Here is a 24,354-nt window from a genome sequence, read left to right on the forward strand (position 1 = left end):
ATTTTGCTACTAGAAGGATGATTTTTCTTTGCATTAAAATACATTCTTTAATTGAGTTTACTGAGTTATTTTGTAAGGTAGCCTCCTAAATATAGCAAGGAAGCTCATGCTGCTTTCAGGAAATGGCTTTCCCACAGGTTACTACGTCTTCCACGAGACAGAAATAGCCATAATCTCATCTAACAACTCGCTCAGATTGTAACACCTTTCTGTCTAAAAAAAGCTTTGTGAGGGAGCAGGATGGGATCTCTTTATGATAGGATAAGAGTGTTGGATTCTGTTGTCTTTTTAGGGGTGGCCGGGTGAAGTATATTTGGACGGGAGAAAGTGAAGAGCATCTGGTTTGCGTGGTTTGTGATGCAGAACCTTTTGTACCACTGCATTTAGTATTAATTTGGCCAGGTTGGTCACACTGAAGGTCATAGCTAATTTTACCACTGAGGACTGAAAGCAAGGTGACATCAGTCAAGGGCCCAATCTGCAGTAGGTGCAAGTAACAAAAGTCAAACACACTGAGGGTTTCCCTATTTCACATCTCAATGGATCCTCTGCTTTCTGTGCTTGCATACTGGTTTGCTGAGACAAGGCTTTGTTCAGTCACACTGTGCCTTACTGCCTCTGTCAGGCAGTCTGCTCCCCAAACTTCTGAATTCCTGTTTAGAAGGGCAGGGATCTATAAGATATTAAATTCCTGTAAGAGTTATAAAAGTACAAATTCCTGTAAGAGTTATAAAAATATGTTGCAAGAAAGGAGAAAAAGATTGAAAGAGACTTACTAGATACCAAAGAATTCTTTCTACAAAGAGATACCATCACTTCTCTAAAGTGGAAAAGATCTCAATTTGCATCTTAATAGAAGCCAGAGAATCCATTTCTGCCCTTGTGGCCCCGGGGTAAGAGTTGCAACTATGATTCAGTTTCCCAGATGGAAGGAAGTGATACAGCTTCCTGATTTTCAGCGGGTATTAAACAGCCAAAAATTAACCAGGTCCCTTTCCAGTTGTTGCAAACTGCCCTCCAAAACTTGCATCATCTGTAACTAGGCACTATTAAACATCTTCAGCCCTTGTACTTGCTTTAGATCTTCCCTTAACCCCCAGAGAGTAACTAACCTTCTGGGTGTATGATGAGTAGCAACCTTTGCAGCTGTCTCCAGAAAACTGGGAAAATTCAGTAAAAACCAGAATCTTTCCCAAGGTGGATCATCTTACATCCCAGGTCTGCTAGGAACTTTGAGGAGCTGTGAGGCAGCAGCATGCAGTAGGCAGCAGCAGTTAAAACACGATATCTCGAGATGACAATGCCATATTTGTCTTGATTGATTTTTATCACATTTTATCCTTTCATTTCCAATGTTCTTTTACAGTCTCTAGTTTCCTCTTTGTGTCCTGTTTTACAGCTGACTATTCTTACCTGAAGTCTTTACTGAAGTCATCCAACACTGGCATATTGGATGTGCTTATTTGACCAGCCTTTATCTGTTTTTTCCCCCTCTCTTTTCTATCATCTCTTTTCTCCTTGCTTTCAATCATTTCTGTTTGCTATCTCACAGAGTGCAAGCACCAAGGATTGCGGTTTGGGAATGATTCAGCTGGAAGCAGAGGGCAGAGGGCAGCATGCAAAGCCAGCACTGGAATTACAAAATGCACCTGACAACCTGTCATTAATGTGGCCACCAAAAGAGGGGAAATAACAATTCAATCAAACAGGACTCAAATTCACATCTCATACTCTGCTCATTACCAAGAAGGCTTTTAGGAATGACAAGTTTTTAATCCTGTAACTCTATTATGAGCTGATGCCAACAGCAGAAACAGAAGCTGTGATACAAGTTAAGCTAGGACTGCTTGGCATGGCAACTGAAAGCCATCTCACCTGATGTGAGATGACAGCTATGGCACAGATAAGCTGGCATTTGTAAATATATACTTTCTAGATTTTTTTTAAAACCAGGTACCATGAAAGCATACAACAGCAAAAGAACCTGTGAACTCAAATAAACATGATCATTACCTCCTGCTGAACTGTTATGCACAGCCAAGCAATTCCTTCTGCTCACTTAAAACTAAGGGTTTACTAAGTCTGTGTTATTTCTCCTCTTTATTTTCAGCAGCTCTGTGTACAGCTGGTAAAATTTTTCTCTGGTTAGAAGCTTGATTTATAAAGTCTCTAGTCCTAAAACAGGAAATGACTATTTCATCCCCACAAATTTAGGAGGATTTTTTTTGCTTTTATGTTCTACAAAATCTGTTTTTATTTCCTATAAAGGGTCCAGTCCAACTGCCATCAAAATCTGTAGAAATTCCCCTGACTTCAGCCAGGCTTGGCTCATGCCCTAAGGCACTGCTACAGAAAGAGACAACACCTAATGAAATAATGTGTGCAAAGAATCAGGGAATCCCATACTAAATCCCCACCCCACAAACAGCCATGACTAAGCTTAAATGTGCATTAATATGTAAGTAAAAAAGCCATTCATGTCTATCAAGTTAAGCACATGTTTAAATGTTTACTGGATTCAGTTCTTTGTACAATGAACAGTAAAAGCTGTGCAAAGCTATCCTGCGTCAAATCAATCCTTCCTTTATGCTGCATGGTATCCTGATCCCTATGCTTTTCTACTGTCTGGCTGCATAACCTTTCACAATTTTTATAAAATTAAGTTGCTTTCATTTAGTTCTGTCTCTTGCATTAACTAGTATAACATACTTCTGATGGTGCACATTTCCACCGACCTCAGAATTCTCCAAAGGGAAATCTCAGAACTATTATTGTAACTGTTAATAAAATTAAAGGACCTCAGTCAAAGTCAGACATCAGAAGGTAAATCACTTTAAAATAGAAAACAATATATATGTTTATTTGTCTAAAAACAGAGACAGACAAAAAGTGTTTCTGGGTTTGTATCACAGACACAACCCATGGTTTCTCTAAAATCTCACAAGATACATGTAGTAAAACAGGGAATCAAACTGCAATTTGACTGCTAAACTTGCAAAAATATATCTTTTCTTATCTTATGATCTCCAGTGACACTGTATTTAATTTTTCAAAATGGGAAATCAAACTCAAGGAGGTTAAGGTAAAGGTCAAGAGCTACCTAGAAACTCGCTGGCAGAACTGAGACGAATGGAAACTTCTGGCTCCAACACAGCACTTCCTTCCTCTCTCAGATCTGTTTCAATGAAATCAAGTAAAAAAATAAAAGCCACAAAACCTGCTCTCAATTTTCTGTGAGCAGGATTTGATCTGTTAGATCCAGACATCAAATGCACTATTACCCTGATGGAGGGTAAGTGTTCCAGCACCACCTCCTGTGATTTGCCTTCAGCTCACTGATGACATGGCAACCCTCTCTGAGTGGCAGGTCTGTTCCCCAGCAAAGGAGCTTGTGGATTTCATGCACTCCTCTTTGAGACAGCGCTGAGCACAGCTGGGCTTGAATGAGACTGGGTTATGGCTGAGATGAGCAAAGTAGAGCAGAGAGAAAAGCAAACTTTATTCAAGTTAAACAGTCAGAGCTGACCCAGTCCTTCACAAATAGGCTGTCCAAAAAAGTGGTCACAGCACAAAGCCTGACAGAGCTCAAGAGGGGTTGGATAAAGCCCACAGACACATGGTGTGATTCATGGGGTTGTCCTACGCACAGCCAGGAGCTGGACTCAATGATCTATGTGGGTCCCTTCCAACTCAGGATATTCTATGGTTCTGTCATTACTGTATCCTTTAAATGGAAAAAATCAGACACACCAGATTGAAAGTTTCCCTGCTACATAGGATGATCTCACTCTGTGAGTTTAAGTCAAACCTCTGACATTCAGCTGCTAGAAATGCTAATAACTTTGTGCTGCAAGGCATAATCCGGCATAATACAAGGCAATACTTCAATATGCACTGTCAAAATGGATCTTTTGATGTGTGATCCCATTGCAGCCTCTAAAAGAGATGGAGATATCTGGCAAAACCCTGATCCAGTTTTTCTTGCATTAACAGATCTTTCTGGATGAATGGCACCATAAGCTAGTGATAAGCTTTGTGCTGCACCTATCCCCTTAATTATTCCTGCAAACCCTCTGTTGCTGACCCTCCTGCAATGCCCTTGAATAAGCTTTGTGTAGGAATGTTACTTCTTGAGGAAATTTGAAGAATGGCCTTGAAGCAAATTTCTGGTGTCGTCACCATCAAGCTGTCTTGTGCTGCCACATCATGTTTCTAGAGAAGTCTATGAGCGCTGTCACTACTTGTTAACTTTCCCAACACTGTGCTAGTGCCATTCACGGTCAGGAAAAGTGAGAAGAGACAAAAAAGCCACAAGAAATTTGTAGTGAAGTCTTTGGTATGACCAGGAGGCTGCCTCTCTATAGGGAATCAGATAGAGAGAAATCCATGTATGGGATATTGGACTCACTGATGTGATTCGCTCACATCAGTCTTGAGGCACTTCTGAATCAGGAGATTTTCTCTGTAAGATAAAGGAGAGGCTCTGAGCATGAGATACTATATTATCTTCTTCATAATGAACAAGATTCATAGTGAAGCTCATGGAAATTTGCAAAAGGTAACAAGTGATTTTTGTATAATTTGGATGACATTTCAAGTAATTGTTATAATTATTTTAAACCCCAGTTTAGTGAAGTATTTAAGAACTGTTTGTAAGTCTAATCATCCAGTACTAAAGCTCTTTCTTGAACAATACTTCACAGAAATTACAACTAAAACACCGTTCTGTAAAAAACAGTTTCACAAAAAGTAATTTCAGTATTATACTTTTCACCCTTCAAAAAAGGGGGGAAAAAAGATAAAAGCATTGTCAATACATATGAGCAATAATGGTGTCTTGCTATGTAGTCACCATCAAAGTTCAAAATTCAGGCAAGAATATGGAATATTTTTGCTTTGTGCTCATGCCTCATTCTTCCACTACTATCTACTATCCAGACCTTTTATTGGTAGCAAGCCCAGGAAGGCAATTGTAGCCCATTGAATGCCTCTTCCTACATTGGTGGCCTGTGGCTCTCAAACAGAAAGCAACTCCATGAAAACAAGCCATCTCTCACACTGAAAATCACTGGTAGTATACTGAATCAAGCTAGATTATGGATTAAGGAGCCAGTGAATTATGACTGATTACCTTTCCAAAGTAACTCACATAGCAGCCTTGGGGGACAGATTGTATTAAAACACTTCCAATATGCAAATAGTTTGATACTTTTAAAAATAGCAGTGTTGTTAACATTTGGCCTGGTGATGGAAAAAATGTATTAGTTTGCCCAAGCAACTGTCTCTAAACCAGTTTATAAATAGCCCTGTGCATTAATTCAAAGTGAAATGTCGATGTTTCATAATTTAGGATATTATGCTGAGATTAAGCTTCAATAGCTACTGGTTCAGTTAACATCAGGTCTAAAACTTGCCTTCCTGTCTCCTGAACCTTGAATCTTTGGGAAAACCTTTCCTTTTTGCTTGGATTTATATTTATTTATACTATCTGAATTATTTATGAAAATTTCAATGCAATTTACTGAGTTAAGAGAATGCGAAATACTCTGTTGTCGCAGTGGTTTACTCACATCTTCTTGAATCCGATTGTCTTAGCAGGAAAATGAAGAGAAATTCCTGCTTCTCAGGATATGAGAATCTAAAAGCTGTTTCATCGTCTCTACCTGTAGAGCATGCTGACATTATTAATCAGACATAGAATTATGGAATCATAAAATTTTCAGAGTTGCAAGAGACTTTTAAGGCCATCGAGTCCAATTGTCTAACCAGCATTACCAGTGCAACCCCTGTACCACTAAACTACCACCCAGTGCCAGATCCAGATGACTTTTAAACTCCACCACCTCCCTGGGCACCCTTTCAGTAAAAAGTTTTTTTCTAATATCTAATCTGAATCTCCCCTGTTTCAGCCTAAGGCCATTTCCTCTAGTCCTCTCATGATAAAAGAGACCAGGTTCCCCCTCACCACACTCTCCTTTCAGGTAGCTGTAGACAGTGAGCAGGTCCCCACTGAGCCCCCAGTTCTCGTGACTAATCATGTCACTACCTTTCCAATATCATGTCATAGAATGCTTTGATTAGAAAGGACCCTTGAAGACCATCTGGTTCCAGTGGCACTGCCACAGGCACCTTCCACCAGAACACAGAGAGAGCCTCATCCAACCTGTCCCTGAACACTTTCAGGCACATCCAAAACTTCTCTGGGCAACTGTACCAGTGCCTCACTGCCCTCAGAGTAAAGAATTCATTCCACCTGCTCTGAATCACCTTTCACAATAGTCTAAATTTTACTGAACCTGACAGATACACACCTATAAAATGGTGACATGGGAGACAATATGATTCCTTCTGCCCCAGTTATTCCTTAAGCATAATTTGAGAAGTGATCACCTCCTTGAGGAAAAAAAAAAAAAAAGATAATGAGATTGTTATAGACGAACAAAAATGTTATATACATGCAAAATGGTCTTGTTAATCAACAGAGCTCCCTCCCTGCTGGAGAAAGCTCCAGAAGAACAACAGAAATCATTACCATGCTGGTAGGATTGATTAATTAGGAAAACAGCTTCTACTAAAACTCATTAGCATTTATACATTGTAAAATCCACTAAATATATGTGTAAATAACTTTCCTAAAGTGACAACTAAAGGTGCCTGAAGGGTGCCACATGATGTTTTCTGCTGGTGTGGGTTTTGCATTGCAAGATACATTTCTGCATTGGCTAGAAAAACCTGTAAGAGGGAGCTGGAATAGGAAGAGAACACACTGTAGGCACGTTCTGAGACATGAGACAGGTTTGACATAAGAGCACACCAAAGCTGCATGCCAGGGCACATTCTAATGTGGCCAGACAGGGGACAGTGGAATATAGGAATAAATCCAGGGTGCTGCTACCAGGGAAACTGTAGGTAAGGAATATACAGCCCCTTTAGAGCCTCAGGAAAACACAGTGAGGAGCAGGATCATCTCCCCTCCCAGGACTAAGATTTGGACATGCTCTGGTTCCGTTTGAGGAATGGGGTAGCAAAAGCAGACACACTCAGCAAGCATCTGTGCTGGCCCAGATGCTATCTGTTAGTGCCTTTTGTTTCACAGTATGAATTTCTGTGTAGAGGACTTTCAAATAATGTGGTTTAAATTTAGAAAGTGACCATTCAGTTATCAGTGCAGTTGAAAATTATAATGAAATGGAGCCCAATAACTCCAAAATACTGGTCAAAAGATGATTATCTGTGTAATGTGTGTTTTCTGGAGTTTATGTGCAATTATCAAACACTATTTTTAGTCTGGGTTTCAGGAGAGTTGTGTTTAGTTCTTGGCTCTGACACAGACTTCCTGCATGACCTTGAGCAAATCGGTTTCTTTCTCAGTGCCATCTGCAGCATAATACACTTTCCTCCCACTCTAAATTTGTCTTGTTGATGTGGATTATGGGCCTTTTGGAATAGGACATCTCCTTGCTGTGTTCATTTAGTGAGTGGCACAGTGAGGTTCTGAACTTGTGACTTCTAAACAGCTTTTTAATGCATCAAGATCACCTTCCATGACCAGTGTAACCAGGTGGTGGGCATAAAATTCTATTGTAGATTTCAGACAAAGCTGGGTTTTCCTACATGCTTCCACTGTAGAACTTTTTATTTCAGCTGCTAAATTTTACAAGCAGTTTTTGTATTTATTTTCCTTCTCCTTTTCCACAGTGTAGCCCCTGCTCTCCTGCTTTGTGGTTATTACCCTGGTCCCTGTGATTAGTGTGGAGCTGCTGGTTGGTTTGCTTACTTGTTTTTTCACCTTCACTCTAAATTACAGCAGCAAATTGCCCGGGGCACGAGTGTTTTATGGAACCGGCTGCCGGTCCTCACAGGGACCTTCTTACCTGTACCTGGCTTTAGCAGTTGTGACCTGCAGCCCAGTGGGAGGCATGGACAAAGTGAGAGAGCAGCAGACTAGAAAGCAGACAAAAGCAGCAGCATTTCAGAGCCCTTGCAGAACAAGGAACAGCTGAAGGTAGACATTATTAAAAAAAAAAAAAAAAAAACAACCAAAAAGTAAAAAGATGTTACAGTGATCCCTCTCTTTTTCTCTTGAATAAGATACCTGATCAGGCAGGGGCCCGGGCTCTACTGCTAGTGAAAGAAACAAACTGAACAGATGATCAAACAGGTGCCTCATCACAACATCCTATTAAAACAGGCAGAGTGAGAACTTGGATATCAACTCACAAGCGCAGAAGGCACTAAATATATTTCCTCCCTACTAAAGCTACAGGAAAGCTCTTTGGACAGGTGTAGCTTTCGCAGCAGTCACAGGTGCTTGCAGACCTCGGGCTCAGCCACCCGACTGCGCTCACAGGCAGGTTGCGATCGGGCTGCCACCCCGAAGCGTGTCCCCGTGCTCAGCCAGCGCCACCCGGGGATCCGTGTCGGGGGGTACCGGGCTGGCGCTACCCAGGCGGGGACCAGGCTCCCGCCGCCCGCCCCGCGGCTCCGGCAGGGCTCGGGGCGCAGGTGCCGGGGCGGCCGCCGGTGAGCGCAGAGCCGGCACTGCCCGTCCGGCGGCAGGAGAGGAGCGGGGACCCCCGGGGGCAGCGGAGGACACGGGGCGGCGCGGCGCCCTGCCCGGAGCGGATGACCTTGGGCGAGTCCCCTGGAGGGCAGACATTCCACGAGCGCCTCCTCGACCTCCCGTGGGCCGGCTGCGGGCGGTGGGAGCCCCGCGGCGGGCGGGGCCGGGCTGGGCCCGGGCGGGCGGCGGCGGCGCGGTCCCTCCCCGCGGGCGGGAGGCGGGCGCGGGCCGCGCTCCCGGCAGGCTGCGCTGGGCTGCGCTGAGCTCGGCGCGGCGCCGGCCGGGGAGAGCCCCACTCCTCTCCTTCCCTGCCTCTCGCCACAGCCCGGCGGCGCCCGGGGCGGCATGGAGACCCAGCGCGGGAGGCCGCGGGGCAGCGCCCGGAGCTGAGCCGGCCGGTGCGTACCCGCCTGGGGCTCGGGGAGGGGCGCGGAGGCGATGGCGGAGAAACTTTCCGCCGGGCAAACTCGGCGGTGCGCGGGGGCTCGGGGGCTTCGGCCGCGACTCGGGGAAACTTCTGGCTTGGGGGCTCCACCGCGACAGCGTCCCTGCGCTGTGCCGGGTCCCGCTGCCATCCCCGCGCCGCTCCCTGACAGCGGCCGGTCCCGCTCCCGCTCTGCCCGCAAGGTGCAGCGGTGGGCGGCTGCCCCGGGAGCGCTTCCCGCTTCGCGCCGGGGTTTAGCTCGCGAGCAGGCAAGAGCTGGCTTTTCGTGTTTTAAGAATTTCCTCGCCGCCTTTTAAGTGCTTTTATTTTGTAGTTGTTTTGGTGATTACGGTTTTTTTTTTTTTATTTTAAACTTGTGGCAGTTAGGGCGAGGGGGTGTGCGTGTCTGTCGCTGCTCTTCAGCTGCAGTTGCTCTTGGCTGAGCCTGGGGACTGGCTGCAGCTGCTTGGGCTGGGGAGAGACGGGTGTTACCGGAGGACCTGCCTGTTCTGTCTGTCTGTCTGTCTGTCTAGCTATCTCTCTGTCCATCTATTTTTTCCCCTCAGTGTTTTAGGAGGGAGGGCTCGCTTTGCCCTCCCCGTTGGCAGCCTCCGGAGCTGGGGGAGCGCTCTGTCCGGGACAGCGGGGGCTGCAGCCGTGTCCCCTCGTCCCTGCCGGGCTTTACTGGGGCTGCTCGCTGCGGGTTCCCAGCCCCTGCGCGCCCCGAAACTCACACCGTGTGTGTGTGTGCAAGGGCTGGGGTGTGCACCCCTGGGAAGGGAGCCTGCTCCGGCTGGCGATGGGTTAAACGTGCTGCTCCCAGCTCTAACTTCTGCTATTAAAAGAAGTATTCCAGCCTCTCCTACCCACTTTTTGAATCCCGCTGGATTATTTGCAGGAGGAAAAGAGAGCCGCAGTGCCCCAAGGAATGCATCAGTGGGTGTCTTTTACCTTTTTAAATTTTTTTTTTTATTACTATTTTTCATGGTGGCTTAGTGCCCTTGCTTTGTTGTCGAGAGGATTAAGCGTTGCCGAGTGTCCTTAGTCCCAGATTCAATTAAAATAAATACAAATACATGGGACATAAAGGAAAGTCAGCACTGGCATCCTGGCAGAGGCACTAAAGCATCAAGTTTGGTTAAAAGGAAGGGATTCGAGGAAATGAATGCTTCTGTTCATACCCGTCTGCTTTCCCTTTGCAGTGCTGTCAGACAGTTTGGAGAGGTGTATCTTTGGATCAGGGTTTGTGTGTTCTTAACCAACTTCTCTCCAATAGAAAGGAAGAAAAAGTCCTCTCCACAGGCACAGGTGTTATAGCTTGTCTCTCATTCAGCAAATGCTTTATGAAATTTGGTTTGAGTCTTCAGCAAAGGAATTAAAAATCAGGAGAGGATAAACTATGAGGAATGCAGAGGAGAGTTGATGCATCATTCTGCTTGCTCCCTGGGTGCTCTGCTTTCACTAAGGATTCATTCCTGGTCTGGAGCAGTTGTGGGAGGATGAAAGCAAAGCAGAACAAGGCAGAATAGCCTGGCTAGTACTTGTCTATCTCTTCCTGGTGGCATTCAGAGGGCTGCTCCTTCAAGTTAACAAAAATTTCCTTTTGTTGCTTGGAGAGAACTTGGTGGTGGGTGCAAGGAGAGAAGGAGTGTTCTCTCGGATATAGCTTGCTGTTGCAGAGTGTTACTGAGAAAGAGCTTACAGGTGTGATCGTTGTGTTCCAAAAAACACTAGAGTCTTATTGAGAGAGCCAGACAGGAGACAATGTACTGCAGGACTGCAAAATGTAGATATCCCTCTGTCTGATCCTTTGGTGGTGCTAGTGTTGTAGAAAATCAGCAGGTTGGCTGTGCTTGTCTTGATGCAGTAAACCATAGTTTTACTTAGTTTTGTTCCTGTTTATTTTTAAGCTTGATTCTTAACAAAGCATCTGTTGGCATTGTAATGACTGTGCTCCATACCCGCGTGCCGACAGCATGTAAGCTGGTTCCTGACCTGTGTGCTGTGTTTCTGTGTTGTATTATCCTGTGTGCTGGACAGGGATGGGGTAAAACCTGCCTTCCCCCCAAAGTTTCCCTAAATTGCTGGCTTGCTCTGTTTCTCACATGAGAGACTTCTGTTCAGGCAGGTTATGTTGTCCTGGCTCCTACCATGTTGCACTACTGTGACCTGATGTACTCTGGTTGATGGATTCTGTCAAATACAGTGAAATGAACAATTAGGAGGCAGTTAGGGTGTTTAGCCATTGCTTGTTAGGAGCAGTTTGTAGGTGCTGTTCCACTACAGATATATTTCTGTGCTGAGTTCTAAAATGTCCTTAGACAGATGCCAACTGCAGTCATACAGCTTGTATTTACAGGCAAGTTTTTGTGAAGGACAGAAAGTTGGTTAGGATAAGGTTTGTTTTAGAATGATGTGCCAGTGTGAAACATCATGCCTCTGCATACAGGTCTGAATCCCCTACAGTTCAGGAGTGTCTGAAATTTCCTAACTGTTTGATGAGTATTTGCTTGCTTGTGTGAAGGGTTTCATGACTTCTGCCTGCAGTACATAATACAAAAGCTCTTGGCACTGTTCAGACCCTAATTGTGCCGGCTGGAAGTTCCAAGGCAGAATGGGCAGGGACTCAAAATTGCTGCGACAGAGGTGAAATCCTGGCTGTGCTGACTTCAGTGGGAGTTTTGCCATAGATGACAATGGGCCAAAACTTCAATCCAGAAGTTGTTCTCCCTTCTTGTTGGTAATCCTGGTGTGTTCTCTGGGGAAGCTTTTGCTTTTCTGTTGCTGCCCAGACTGAGTCTGTGAGGCAGAGAAGACAGAAGTCTCTTAGGATGTCATGCTGTGCCTTTCATGAGCACAGCATTCTTGGACAGGAAATCAGGGCAGATAGGAGTGGAAACAAAACCCCAAACGTGGACACATGCTGTCTGTCTTGCTGCTTGTGTCCTGAGTCATTCCCAGGAACATGGATCAAGAACTCTGAACTGAGCACAATTAGCTTCTTGAAACTGCAGAGGAGGGATCTGTCAATGCCTGCAGCCAGTGCATCTCCCAGTCCCTGCTTCTGCATTTGCAAATTATTGGTTTAGTGACAGACATTCAATATGTGAAGCAACAGTACATTCATTAATTCATCCCTACTTAGCCTGTGCACGCTGACTGAGTTTTCTGTATGTATGTGATCTAGTGAGTTATTCTCAGAGACACTTCATATATCCAGCATCTAGATAAATTTTTATGTTACATGACATTGACAAATGGGAAGTGTTTGCCACTTTTTTCCACAACTTGAAAGGTATTTGGTACAAAAAATCAGAATATGTATTTAATCAGTGCTGATTGAGAGCTAGTCCAGGTCATGACCATGTAATAAAACTGATCATCACAACAAGAATGTGTTGCTTCAGTTTATTATATCCAGTGGAATAGAAGACAGTTTTTTAATATATACCAAAAATGTTGACTGGGATTGAGGTATTTGAATCTGTGTGATTTTTTAATTTTTTTTTTTTTTTTTAGTGGAAACACTGTAGTGTCTTCAGTTCCAGTGTAGACAGTTTTCTTTTACAGTACATTCTTCTACCTTGCATTCATGCCAGACTTTTGGGTATTTTTCTCCTGTTTGATGATGAAAGAAATGAAAGTATAAATTAATGTGAAGCTGAGTAGCCTGTCTTGCATGTACATCCTTACTTTAACAGACTTAAATAAGGAGAATATGTTGAACATTTATAAATTATGCCTTGTTAATGTCTCTTAGCTTGTTTGCTGTGAGGATTTATGCACCTAAAACAAAACAGTACTAATTCTTATTTACTTTATGTAAGTGCATGGGCCTCATTTTGTCCCAGTATAAAAAACTATACATGTCATAAAAGGCATTGTGTTAGACCCTGACGTCATATTAGTGGTTAACATCTGGATGTGTGTATTAATGCAGGCAAGTTTTGGGCACTGTTAGTACTGTCAGGAAGCAAAAGATGGCAGTGCTGTGAAGAGGGATCTGAGCAAACCCTGCTGGGCTGTTGTTCAAACCTCTGCTCTGGGATCTGCACAGACCTCCAGCTTCTGGGTTTGAGGTTTGATTTTTTTTTTTTTTTTTTTACATAAGTGCAAATCAAAGAGTTGATGATAACCATCATTGTATCTTTGCTGTGTTTCTAAGCCCTAAGTAATGTGTTCTCTTCAGTGCTTGAACTTGAAGGCTGAGCTGGAGACAGGACTTGTGGACTAGAATATGGATCAAGTGATGCAGTGTGAGAGGAGAGATGCTGTTCTTAGCTTGCTTGTTTTTCTTAACTTCTTGTGCAGTGCTTCAGGCTAGGAGAGGAGTGGCTTGAAAGCTTCCCAGTGGAAAAGGATCTGGGAGTGCTGGTTAGCAGTGGCTGAACATGATCCAGAGTGTGCCCAGGCGGCCAAGAAGGCCGATGGCATCCTGGCCTGGATCAGCACTGGTGTGGCCAGCAGGAGCAGGGCAGGGACTGTCCCCTGTACAGGGCACTGGTGAGGCCGCAGCTCCAATCCTGTGTCCAGTTCTGGGCCCCTCACTGCAAGATGGACATTGAGGGGCTGGAGCTTGTCCAGAGAAGGGCAACGGAGTTGGGGAAGGGTCTGGAGCACAAGTCTGGTGAGGAACAGCTGAGGGAGCTGGGGATGTTCAGCCTGGAGAAAAGGAGGCTCAGGGGGGATCTGATCACTCTCAAGACTGCTTGAAAGGAGTGTGTAACTAGTGGAAGTCCATCTGCAATGTAGAAAGCCATAGGACATGAGGAAATGGTGTCAAGTTCTGTCAGGGCATATTAAGATTGGATATTAGGAAAAATTTCCTCATTGAAAGGGCTGTCAAGATGGAGATTTAGGGACATGGTTTAGTGGTGGACTTGGTGGTGCTGGGTTAGTGGTTGGACTGGATGGTCTTGGAGGTATTTTCCAACATAAATGATTGTATGATTAGACTAAAATCTAAACTACAAAATATAGGGGTGAAATTGGTGTTGCATGGGATTAGTAGCAGCGCTACCACTGATATGAAAACTTGCTGATTTCACTCTTTTTTTTTCTTGAAAGAATCAAGAACAGACCTTGAGTAGGGTTGCAGGGATGTAGAGAGATGTAGGGTTTTGTGTTGGAAAATTCTCCATCATCTTATTGAGCTGTTGTTGATTTTGCTGCTGTTCTTGGTGTATGAGCCTGGTTACCATAATAATTACACCGAAATATGTCTATGCCTGTACTGCCCATCATCCACAGTAAATCAAAGGCATAGACCCTGCAGGCACTTAAAGCAAGTTAACACAAATGAAAAGCACCAGTGGCTTTGCCTGGGAGAAAACAATATTTAATTTCTTTCTCCTAGATGATGACACTACTAATTGTATGGCTTCCAGCATGTGAATGTAACTTCCTTTGACATCAGTGCATGTTGGCTTGGTCATTACACATGTGCCACCACAGTGCAGCCCCTGCTGCAGGGCTTCACTGGTGCTTTCTCCCTGCTCCTGCAGAGTGCACAGCTCTGTCCCTTGGCTGCAGAGCTGCTCTGAGAGATGTGGCAGTACGTGGGGTGGCTTCTCTGGATGGAAATCCTCCTTCCTTTTCTACTATCTAAGCTGATTTCTCCCCTTTTTTTAAAATACATCCTTAATTTAAAAAAAAAAATTAAATTTTTAAATGACTTTAGCAGACCATCCTGAGATGTTCTGGGCTTTCTAGGCAGGTAGCCGTCAACAGGCTGAGTTAGGCCACTTCTCTCTGCAGTGGAGCTGGTGGTGGGATTTAATGCTGACTGTAGTAGGAGTTGCTTTTGGGCCATTCTGAGCTCTTGAAATCCTGCCCTGCAGCATTTCCAGCTTCTTAGCTTGGTCCTGTAGAGCATCTGGGTAGAAGGAAATCTTTTTTGAGGACTTCCTGTAGTGCTGGTGAGAAATAGTCTGTCACCAGCACTGGAAATGCACCAGAAACACAACTTGTTTCTGCTTGCACTGTGCAATCCAGCCATAAATAATGTTTCTTCCATGTCTTTGCAGACTTCAAAGAGTCTTCCAGCTGTTGCAGGAAGCCTATTGAGAGAAGGTAGCTGCAAGTTTAATTGTAGCTTCAGGACTTGAGCTCAATCAAAATCCAAACAATCTGATAAAATTACAGACACTTGAATGTTGTCAAAGGTTAAAAGTGAGCCCTCTTCAGAGCGGCTATTAATGTTTTAAATCTAAAAATAAAGGAGCTTATTAATATTCCTAAATAACATTGAACATAGGTGATTTTTGCCTTTAAACCATCTGAGGACTTTACATGATTGTGCAGGTTGTATTTCTTGGTAAGTGCATATAGTGACATTATAAATGTCTGTTTTGCTGTCAGATGTGTAGCGCTAATATCTTCTTAATATGAAACATGATTATGTCCCACATTGCCTAAACAAATCATGGCACCCAGAGTCTTAAGAGGATGCCTTTGTATTCTGTTACAGAGTGAATTTTTTTGATGACTCGTCACATTTCATGGAATCCTACAATGGTTTGGGTTGGAAAGGACCTTAAAGATAGGTAGTTCCAACTCTCCTTCCATGGGGATGGACACGTTCCACTGGGTCTTGTTGCTCAAAGCCCTGTCCAAAATGGCCTTGAACACTTCCAGGGATGAAGTAGCTGCAATTTTGCTGGGTAACTTGTTTCAGTGCCTCACCACCCTCACAGTAAATAATTTCTTCCTAATATCTAATCTAAACCTGACTGCTTTCAGTTTTAATACATTACCCCTTATTCTATCTCTACATGCCCTTGGAAAATGTTCATTGCTGTAGCTATAGAATCTTTTCTTGTTGCCCTTTACATCCCTGGCCAGAATTAATTCTGTTAGTTCTCTGGCTTTCCTAACCTGCTCCCTGTCTGCTTAGACAGTCTCTCTGTATTTTTTTCAGGCTGCCTGTCCTTGCTGCCATCCTCTGGAAGCTTCCTTTTTGTGTTTGAGTTTGTCCAGGAGCTTCTTGTCTATCCATGCGTCCCTATTTAAATAAGCAGTTAATAATTTTGAGATATGCATGTGTGGTTATATAATTTGGTTTGGTTAGGTTGGTTGTTCAGGTTGGGTTTTTGAGTTCTTTTTGAAAGCTGATGTTGGAATTCATTCTTTCATTCATCCTTTGTGTGGCAATTAGGTAATGGCAGCTCTTGCTGCCGTCCAGGTGAGTGAAGTCACTAGTTGCCTGGCTGCATCTTTGTGGTGTGACTGCATGTGAGGTAGCATTGCCAGCTTGTGTTGGGATGACCTAGCTTTATGGATTTTTGCTGTAGTGCAGTGATGGATACACTGGTAGTCAATAAACTCAGAGCTGAGTTTTTACAGAGACATTTTTTCCAGAGGTTTGCTGTGATATTTTTTAGTCAAAATTGAGACACCACTATTCACTGCTGTGATTTTTAAGGAAGCATAATTGCTGGTTTCTTTTAGAGAAGAACAGCCTTTTTCTTTGTCCTTGCACTTTGTAAAAAAAAAAAAAAAAAAGTTGCTTCTGCTTTGCCCTTGGTAGAGGGTGTTCATAATATTGTAGTAGTCCAAACCTAGACAAGTCTAGGGTTTGACAAGCCCTATCCAGAAGGAAGTGATCCTCTAGCCGAGAAGCTAGAGGACTGGGTAGAACAGCAGGAGTAATTGTTACTATTGTTATTTTAAGCTGGAATTTTTCATTTAGGGCCTGCATGCAAGCAGAGTGAAAAGGCAAATGTTGCTTTCCAGTAGCCAAAGCCTTCCATGTTGTCAGATACTGAATAGCTGGAGACGTTGTGATGGTGAAGCCTTTTGACACTTCTGTCACTTGCCTGGACCCAGGGGGCTGAATAATTCTGAGATTTTTGTGAGTCTTCAGGGAGCAGACTGGTTTTAAAGTCTTACTGTTGACCTTCTATGTGTGAACACAGTTCTCTCCAAATGATGTGTGAGCTTTGGATCACCTTTGGTGCATTGGATGAGGCTTTTCCTTGCCTGCCGTGCATTGGATGAGGCTTTTCCAGCCCTGAGCCATGCAGGCCACTGGCTCACTTCCCTCAGCTTTGCATGGCAGCATCTCTTTGGGAGGTTCTCTATCCAGCACGTTTGGTGCAGGGAATATTTAAAGATGCCCACAAGGCTCCTTTAGTGTGGTTTACTGCATGAGTAAAAACCATGGTGATTCAGATCATTAGGACTTTAAGTAAATTTTCTGTGTGCTTTTGCAGCCATGTCGTGAGGTCAGGAGTAAATGGTGTATGCTGCTTTCGGGGCTTTGAGGATTGTCCTTTGCCAATCTGTGTTTGGCTGTGGTTTGTCTTTGGGTGGATTGACATGGTGGGGTGTAGCTGGACTCATGCTGGGCCCTGCTCCTCTGAGCTTGCACAGTGTGCGCTTGAGTTCTGCCCTGGAAGAAACCAGCAGGTCACACTGACAGCGAGAGCCTTAAGGGCCCTGCTGGAACCATAGGTGGTTCCCTATGGATTATCATGGAGTAGGGAAAAGACCTGCATTCCGTGTTAAAGCAGCAGGATGCAGAGTTCTGTTCCTTTCTCTCTGCTTCCTTAGCTGTTTTGAGAAGCTGCATTCTGAAACACCCTTCCAAGAGCTGTTTCTCTCTGCAGTGGATTAGTGACAGCTGAAATGATTCTTGAGCATTAACAAATATCAGCTGATCCACAGCTGACTTGTTCACGTGTAGACTGTGTGTATGGAAGGACTAAGGAAAAAGTGAAAGGGAAAAGATTGCAAGGTAATCTTTTGTGAGTAGAATGTACTGCTCTGTCTGGGCATGGGTTAATGCATGTGGAGGAGTAAAGGGTGGGGAAAAGGAACACTGGGTGGATGCAGTTTTCTGATGGTGGTGACTCAGAAAAGGAACATGGAAGTTTTGGGGTCCTGGACTATGCTAGGTACCTGGCTGGAGAATGGGGTTAAGGAGAAAGATGGATAGGGAACTGCAGCTATATTAGCCTTTTACTGGCTTTTTTTTTTTTTTTTTAACTGTCTTAAATACCTGAGATTTTCAGCATGGCTAGATCAACATGGCTGATGTCTTTGTTCGGTGTTCTTAGATTGACAAACCTGAAATGGGCTTTCAGACTTAGTTTTTCATTATCTAACCACATGCAAGTGGAAGATGTGTCTGGACATAGATTCTGAGAGACAGTGATGTACAGAGGATCTGGCTGAGATTGAATCAAATTTGACTTCTCAAAATTTGGTAACTTTGGGAATGCTTCATCCCTTACAGTACTGGTTTGTTGTTTAGTATATAAAAATGAAGATGTTAGTAATAATAAAAGCAGTGTTTCTACCTGTTCCCAGAAACTTTAATTAAGGAATTGCTGTGATAGGCAGATGAGCTAAAGAAATGCATTTTTTGAAGAAATTCACATCACTTTTCTCACTGATTCTTCTAAGAGATTTTCTTTTGGCTTCCCAATTGCTGTGATGCACAACTTCTCCTCAACCCAAGTTGAAGATGAATTTAGCATTCCACGATTCCTGCAGATGTAACAGTCTATCACAGCTTGCAGTGTATGCCCTGCAAAGAATTCACCTGCAGTGTGGACTGGCCTGGCTCGCATCCACATTAAGACGGTCTTGGCAAAAGGAGGGAAATTGAAGCATCCTGCAGTGATCCTTTGTGCATATAATTTGCCTTTCTCACTTTTGTTGCTTTTTTATCTCCTGTGCGCTCTTCTACCATGCCCAGCCGCAGTTCCATGTACCAGTGCAAAAGAGAGCTTAGCTTTTTACATTAGAAGTAATTTCTCTGCTGATGGATGTGCTGCTGGAGCTGTAGGAGTGCTGTTACTCACTCGGGTATGTCAACCCTGCATCTTGAGGGTTGTTCACATGGTGCCACCAGGACCAAAACTGCAGCAGGAGGTGAAGCCTCTCCGGAGCTGATGAACCCAAGGGCAGGTGCTCCGGGGCAGCTGGGGCTTGCACAGCAGGCAGGCTGGGCAGGGAGCTTGTCGTGGCCACAGAGCATGCCGTGCTCACGGCCATCCTCACAGATGCCCTTCAGGGGCTGTATGGAGATACGCACTGGCTCTAATAGGAGTCATTAAGCAGAAATTATGTAGGTCATTATCCTGTGGGGAGTGGGAGTTCTTGCGCAGTGTGTGTGTATGTTGAGGATTGTGGCTGTTATTGTGGTATGTCCTTACTGGATTTAAATAATGTTGCCCTTCAAGGCTGTTCCTAATAGGGTTGGCCACCTTCAGGGTGCACTTTATGCGTGGGCTGTCTTTATTGTACTGACAGTGAACTGTGTTTATTGCTGAAGGTCAGCAGAAGTCCTAGTTTCTGCTGTCCTCTTGGTTAAGTACATCTTGGCGGTTTTGGAGTCATTTTCCATCCACCAGAGTGAAGCAGAGGTTAGAATCTGATTCTTTGGATTTCAAACAAAAGGAATAGTGACTTCTCGTGAATATTTGTTTCCTTGCCAGTAGAGGCTGGATGACTTAATAATCTCTGCATATATCAACATGTTGATCAAGTTTCACATCAAAATATCCAGGGCTAACTATAACAAATATTTAAAAATATAAGCCCGGGTTGTAATTGAAAACCTTTCTTGGTTATAGAGTTCTGAGTGTAATGAAATGACAGCTCAGGGCTGGATTTTTAGGATAGCTTTATCTGCTGTAATACTCAGCTCTGGGTCTATCAAAACAGCCTTCTGAAGCCAGAGCTGCCTGTGGCATGGCATTTGCTCAAATATGCCTTAATAAAGTCAGTGCCAGGTTTCCTATCCAAAGGAAAAATGAAGTCTTTGACTATATCGTCTTTTCATATATACCTGCTAGGAAGTCCTAGGGGTGAGATTCTGTGGAAATGGCAAAGTTGGATTAATTTTGGGTGTGTTTCCTGAGGGAGATGTCACTGGTTGGTTTGCTCTTTCCTTCCTTTCTTTGGGCAATGAGCACGAGGCTGAAGCTGATGTGTTGGGTGGAGATGGGAGCAGAGCCCTTTGCAGAGTGCTTGCTGAGCACCTGCTGTTTGCAGAGCAGGACTTTTAAACCAACCATCGTGCAGAGTTGCATGTCATCCCTTGCAAATGGAGGTACTTCAGCCTGCTTATTCCAGCAGGTAAACCCCAGGTGATGCTGGAGGAATCAGGTGGCTCTTGAGATCTAGATGCAGGAATGCTACAGACTGAACTCATCTCATCTTTGCCACTGCCAGCAGGAGCACTTCATTCTCAGTAATGTTATTTTATCATAGGCCAAACAAAACCACACAATTAAGTTAAAACACACCAGACTGTGGATTTTGCAGGTATCAATCAGTCTGTGAATTTAAAAGAAAAACCTTTTTTCTAGCTTGCTTTCCTGTACTGATTCTTTTTTAGCTCTTAATTAGGTCAGTAGGACAAAGACAGGAATGAGGTGTATGTGGGGTTTGCTGCCATTTGCAAAATGGTAACTCTTTTCTTCTTGAGAGAGTGTACCCTGAGTTGGAGCAGACTTCATTGCTGACTGTGTTGTGAACATATAAAGGTTTGGGATCTTTTATAGTACTCAGACTTTGAAATCTGCCCTGACATAGTCACTTAGTGGTTACAGAATGAATAAATAAGTCTACAGACCAACATTCCCTCCAAGGAAACCATTTTGTCATCCTTGCCCCACATGCCTGTGTTTTTTCCACTGAAAAAAGAAACTGGAGGGAGAAGTGGAAACCCTGAAACTCTGACATGTTAGGGAATATTTCCCAAATTCGTTTGGAGAGAAATGTTATTACATATTACCTTCAGGTCTTGCATTGTCTTGTATTGTACAAGCCTGCAGAATCTCTGAGGGTCAAGGTTTCAGTGCTGATGTTAGCTTGTCTCATTCCTAGCAGTAAGTCCCAAAGCTCTGTCTCCTGGGAAGGGGTTAGTACCAGGCCCTGACTATTTAAATGGACAGACCTGTGCTCCACCTCCACACAGGAATCCTGATTTGTTGTAGCCATTGCTTTCTTTAATGAGTTCCCAGAAAATATCTGCTATATCTTGGTATTTAGTGTTGCATAAGATGAACCTTTAGAAGGAGGGAGATGATGGAACAGTTCGATAGGAATGACTGATAACAAGTGAAAATGCTGCTAAGCAGCCCTGAGCTGCTGCTATCTGGTATGGTCTCACTGGTCATTCCAGCCAGCCCCTTCTGGAGGCTTGTGTCTGCGCTTTGGAGACACAGCTCCAGCCCACAAACCTGTAGTTTGTTTCACTGATACATATCAAAAGGCTTCATGAGTGAGGACAAGATCCTGACTTGCTCCCATTTTAGAAATTAAGGAATCAAGGCAGAGGCAGGTGAACTGACTTGCTCCATGGCCTCACAAGTACTAGAGGTTGAGTGAGATCTGGGACCCAGCTGTCCTCAGATTTTTGATGAGCAGCAGACTATGCTCAGCAATTCTGCCCAGGAGGAAGAAGACACATAAGCTTCATCTAGCACTGCAGTGCTTAAAAAGTCACTCATGTTGGTTCGGGTACTGTGGATTTTGATTTGACTTCAGGTTTCCCTCCTGCTTTTCCCTTTCCTATAAGAGACTATTGAGAACAGCACTGAAGTTGTATTTTTCTAAAGAAAACTGGTTCAGACATTGAAGTAGTCAAATATCACCCATGAGCTGTGGTTTGTCTGAGTCCTGGGAACTGATGCCCTCCCCACCAAAGAAGACAGGTCCCCTGCCCTCCTTATCATCAGCAGAGCTAGAGATAAAGGAATTCTATGCATGAAAGGTCACCCCAGCTTAGTAACACAGCCTCCCTCTATGGTTAATGATAAGCGCTTCCAGGTGGGTTTCATTCCTTCCTTCCCATGTATCTGGCCAGGAACTCAGGGTGGGTGATTCATGCTGATTACCATGGCAGTGAAGTTGACTCATTTAGATTAGATTCATAAATTTTAGCTGGCTGAATTGGATGAGAAAAGTTCTCCACTTATCATCTTGGGTGAGTTTAGTGACCTGCAGTAATGTTACCACACTAGTATCTGTTAGAGAACTGTGTTGGTGAGAGAAAAGAATAAAGAAAGATATTTAGAGAGAGAGAGACTGTGTTAATACTAGGCTTCTTTTGATTTGAAGATCCAGGATGATTAGAAATTGATAAAATACTTTCTGTAGATATCTGCTGTTGACAGCATGAGGGCATTTGGGCATTTTGTTTTGTGGAAATTCTGGATGAAAGTTTTTGATAGAGGTAAGCATGCTTAACTTACAGGAACTCTATTTGGGAAAGAGCAATTAGGAAGAAGGCAATAGCAGAAATTAAAAGAGAGAGGAAATCCTATTAATGCCTGTCTATTTGCTACCAAAAAGGTCAGTGAGCGGAAAAGGACCCTAAACAGACTTGCAGTCCTCACACAGTAAGGAAGATGAGATAGCAATTTAATCAGGGGTTAGTTGCATAAAGCAAAGAGTAGTCAGAATTGTAGAAAACATGTTTTATTTTGGTTGTTAAAAATAAAGATAAAACTTGTGTCAGCCCTGCATTCCCATGCAGGGATAGCCAAACCCATTGTCTTTGGGTTTTATGGATGGAGGGACAAAAGCAGATTAATTGAGGCCATGCAAGATTATTGTGTTGCACATGTGATTGCTGACCTTGGTGCGAGGCACTGTCTCTTTTTGTGTCCCATGCCACGGTGTGGGTGGCAGAGGGACTGTGGGACCCCCTGCTCAGGGCTGCTGTCACAGGGGGTGTGCAGGAGCCGTGGTGCCCTGATTCAGAAGGCCATTTGTGTGATGAGCAAGTGACGACACTATTCCTGCTCCCCGATGAGCGTGAGGATAGGAGTCCAATTATTTTGCACATAATGAGGAGGCCACTGAAAAAAGGACTGGAGTTTGGCAAGGCAAAATGGGAATGCTCTCTTGCTTCCATTTTGCACTGGGAAGCCTCATTATTTAGTTATGTGATTATGGTTGTAGTTCTGGCTCTTGAGGTTTGAAGTTATTGAAAGGATGATGCGATTGTTGTGGTATATCTGGGGATCACATAAGGTAGAGTAGGAAAGAGGCTATGACCATGTAACTTAGCATGTTTTGGGAACATCCTGGGGGTGATGGAGGAGTAATTCATTAATTCATGGGTCAGAATATAGACATGTCAATACAAAACAGGATCAAGTCTATCAGTATTAACCATTACTTATTTTAATTTCTTTAAGGAAGGGAAGTTTCAGACCTGGCTTTATGCAGACTGATGTTTATTGAATGAGGGGTTCAGATAATGGTATTTCCATCTAAACTTGAAGCAGATGGAAGAGCTGAACTGGGGATGGGTCGCTGGTGCAGTGACAGCAATGGGTGGGGTATGCACTGGTACTGGTGAGCCAGGACTGCTCTGGGGCTGGCTGGTGGGTACAAAGGGGCAGCTATAGACCTGTCAGCACCCTGGGAAGCCAAATCTGCTGCTTCAGTGGAAAATATAGTGAGAAATCATGAATGAGCCATTGTTCTGGAAATGCTTTGGAACCCCTGAATCTTTACTTATGTTTATTTGGTTGCTTTGGCTTTGACAAAAAAGAATTTTCACCCAAACAGAGTTGTTTAGGAAGACTTTTAAAATCAAAAGTGTAGTTCTCCCATTTTCCATCTCTTCCAAAATTTTTTCCATTGTTTAGGCAACAAGGTGGAGAAGAATAAGAGATGGTTATTGCACCTTGAAACCCGCTAGGTATTCTCCAAACAGTTTAAAAAACTTTCAGAAACTTTAATGAGATGCTTTAATAAAAGATAAGCATGTGCATGCACAGAAGTAAAAAGTTTCCTCATCTAATTTTTCTCTTTTTATTTTTGTATAAATTTACTTTACATGTAGAGAGGCAGCGAGCTGTGTACCTGTTCAGTTATCACATTAATGAAGCTCTAGGTTGAAAGAAGATGAAGTTATAAAAATGAACTGCTTCATGGCATTGATTTCTCTAGACGCTAACAAGGCAGAATTTTAGTGAAGATGACAACAAAGTAATGTCTCTGAGGGCTAACATGCCAAATTAAAGAAAATGTAAATAAATTAACTGAGTCATCTTGTTACTTTGCAGGCTAAGGAAGTTATACAGACAGTTTCTGGAGTCTTCTAGAGGTTTGTAAAACTAGTGATACAGTACTAAAGGCATATGAGATATTAAAATAATTTCTTGGTGTATAACAGGTTTATATTTGGGGAGTTTCTGAGAAGAAATTATTCTTTATTTAATGCACAGCTGTGTGGTGGAATCAGTTGCAGGAGTAATGAAAGGCAAAACTGCCAAATGACTGGGACAAAAAGGTAAGTCCAGTCTTTTTCAAAGTAACGAATACATAGAAGGGTTAAGATACATTAATGAAAAATATTAATTAAAGAAATTATTAGAGACATGGATGTGGCTCT

At 43.5% G+C, this 24,354-nt stretch overlaps 1 protein-coding gene across 1 annotated transcript in view; it reads left to right on the forward strand.

The window, feature by feature from the left end:
- The first annotated feature begins 8,880 nt into the window (after window positions 1–8,880).
- FAT3 (FAT atypical cadherin 3) overlaps window positions 8,881–24,354 on the forward strand; it is a 393,636-nt gene continuing 378,162 nt past the window's right edge. Inside the window, exon 1 of the mRNA XM_058825430.1 lies at window positions 8,881–8,961. The gene's annotated coding sequence lies outside the window, so the exon portion shown is untranslated. The remainder of the gene's footprint in view (window positions 8,962–24,354) is intronic.

The sequence above is a fragment of the Ammospiza caudacuta genome, chromosome 2, assembly GCF_027887145.1.
Source record: "Ammospiza caudacuta isolate bAmmCau1 chromosome 2, bAmmCau1.pri, whole genome shotgun sequence".
Taxonomy (NCBI): domain Eukaryota; kingdom Metazoa; phylum Chordata; class Aves; order Passeriformes; family Passerellidae; genus Ammospiza; species Ammospiza caudacuta.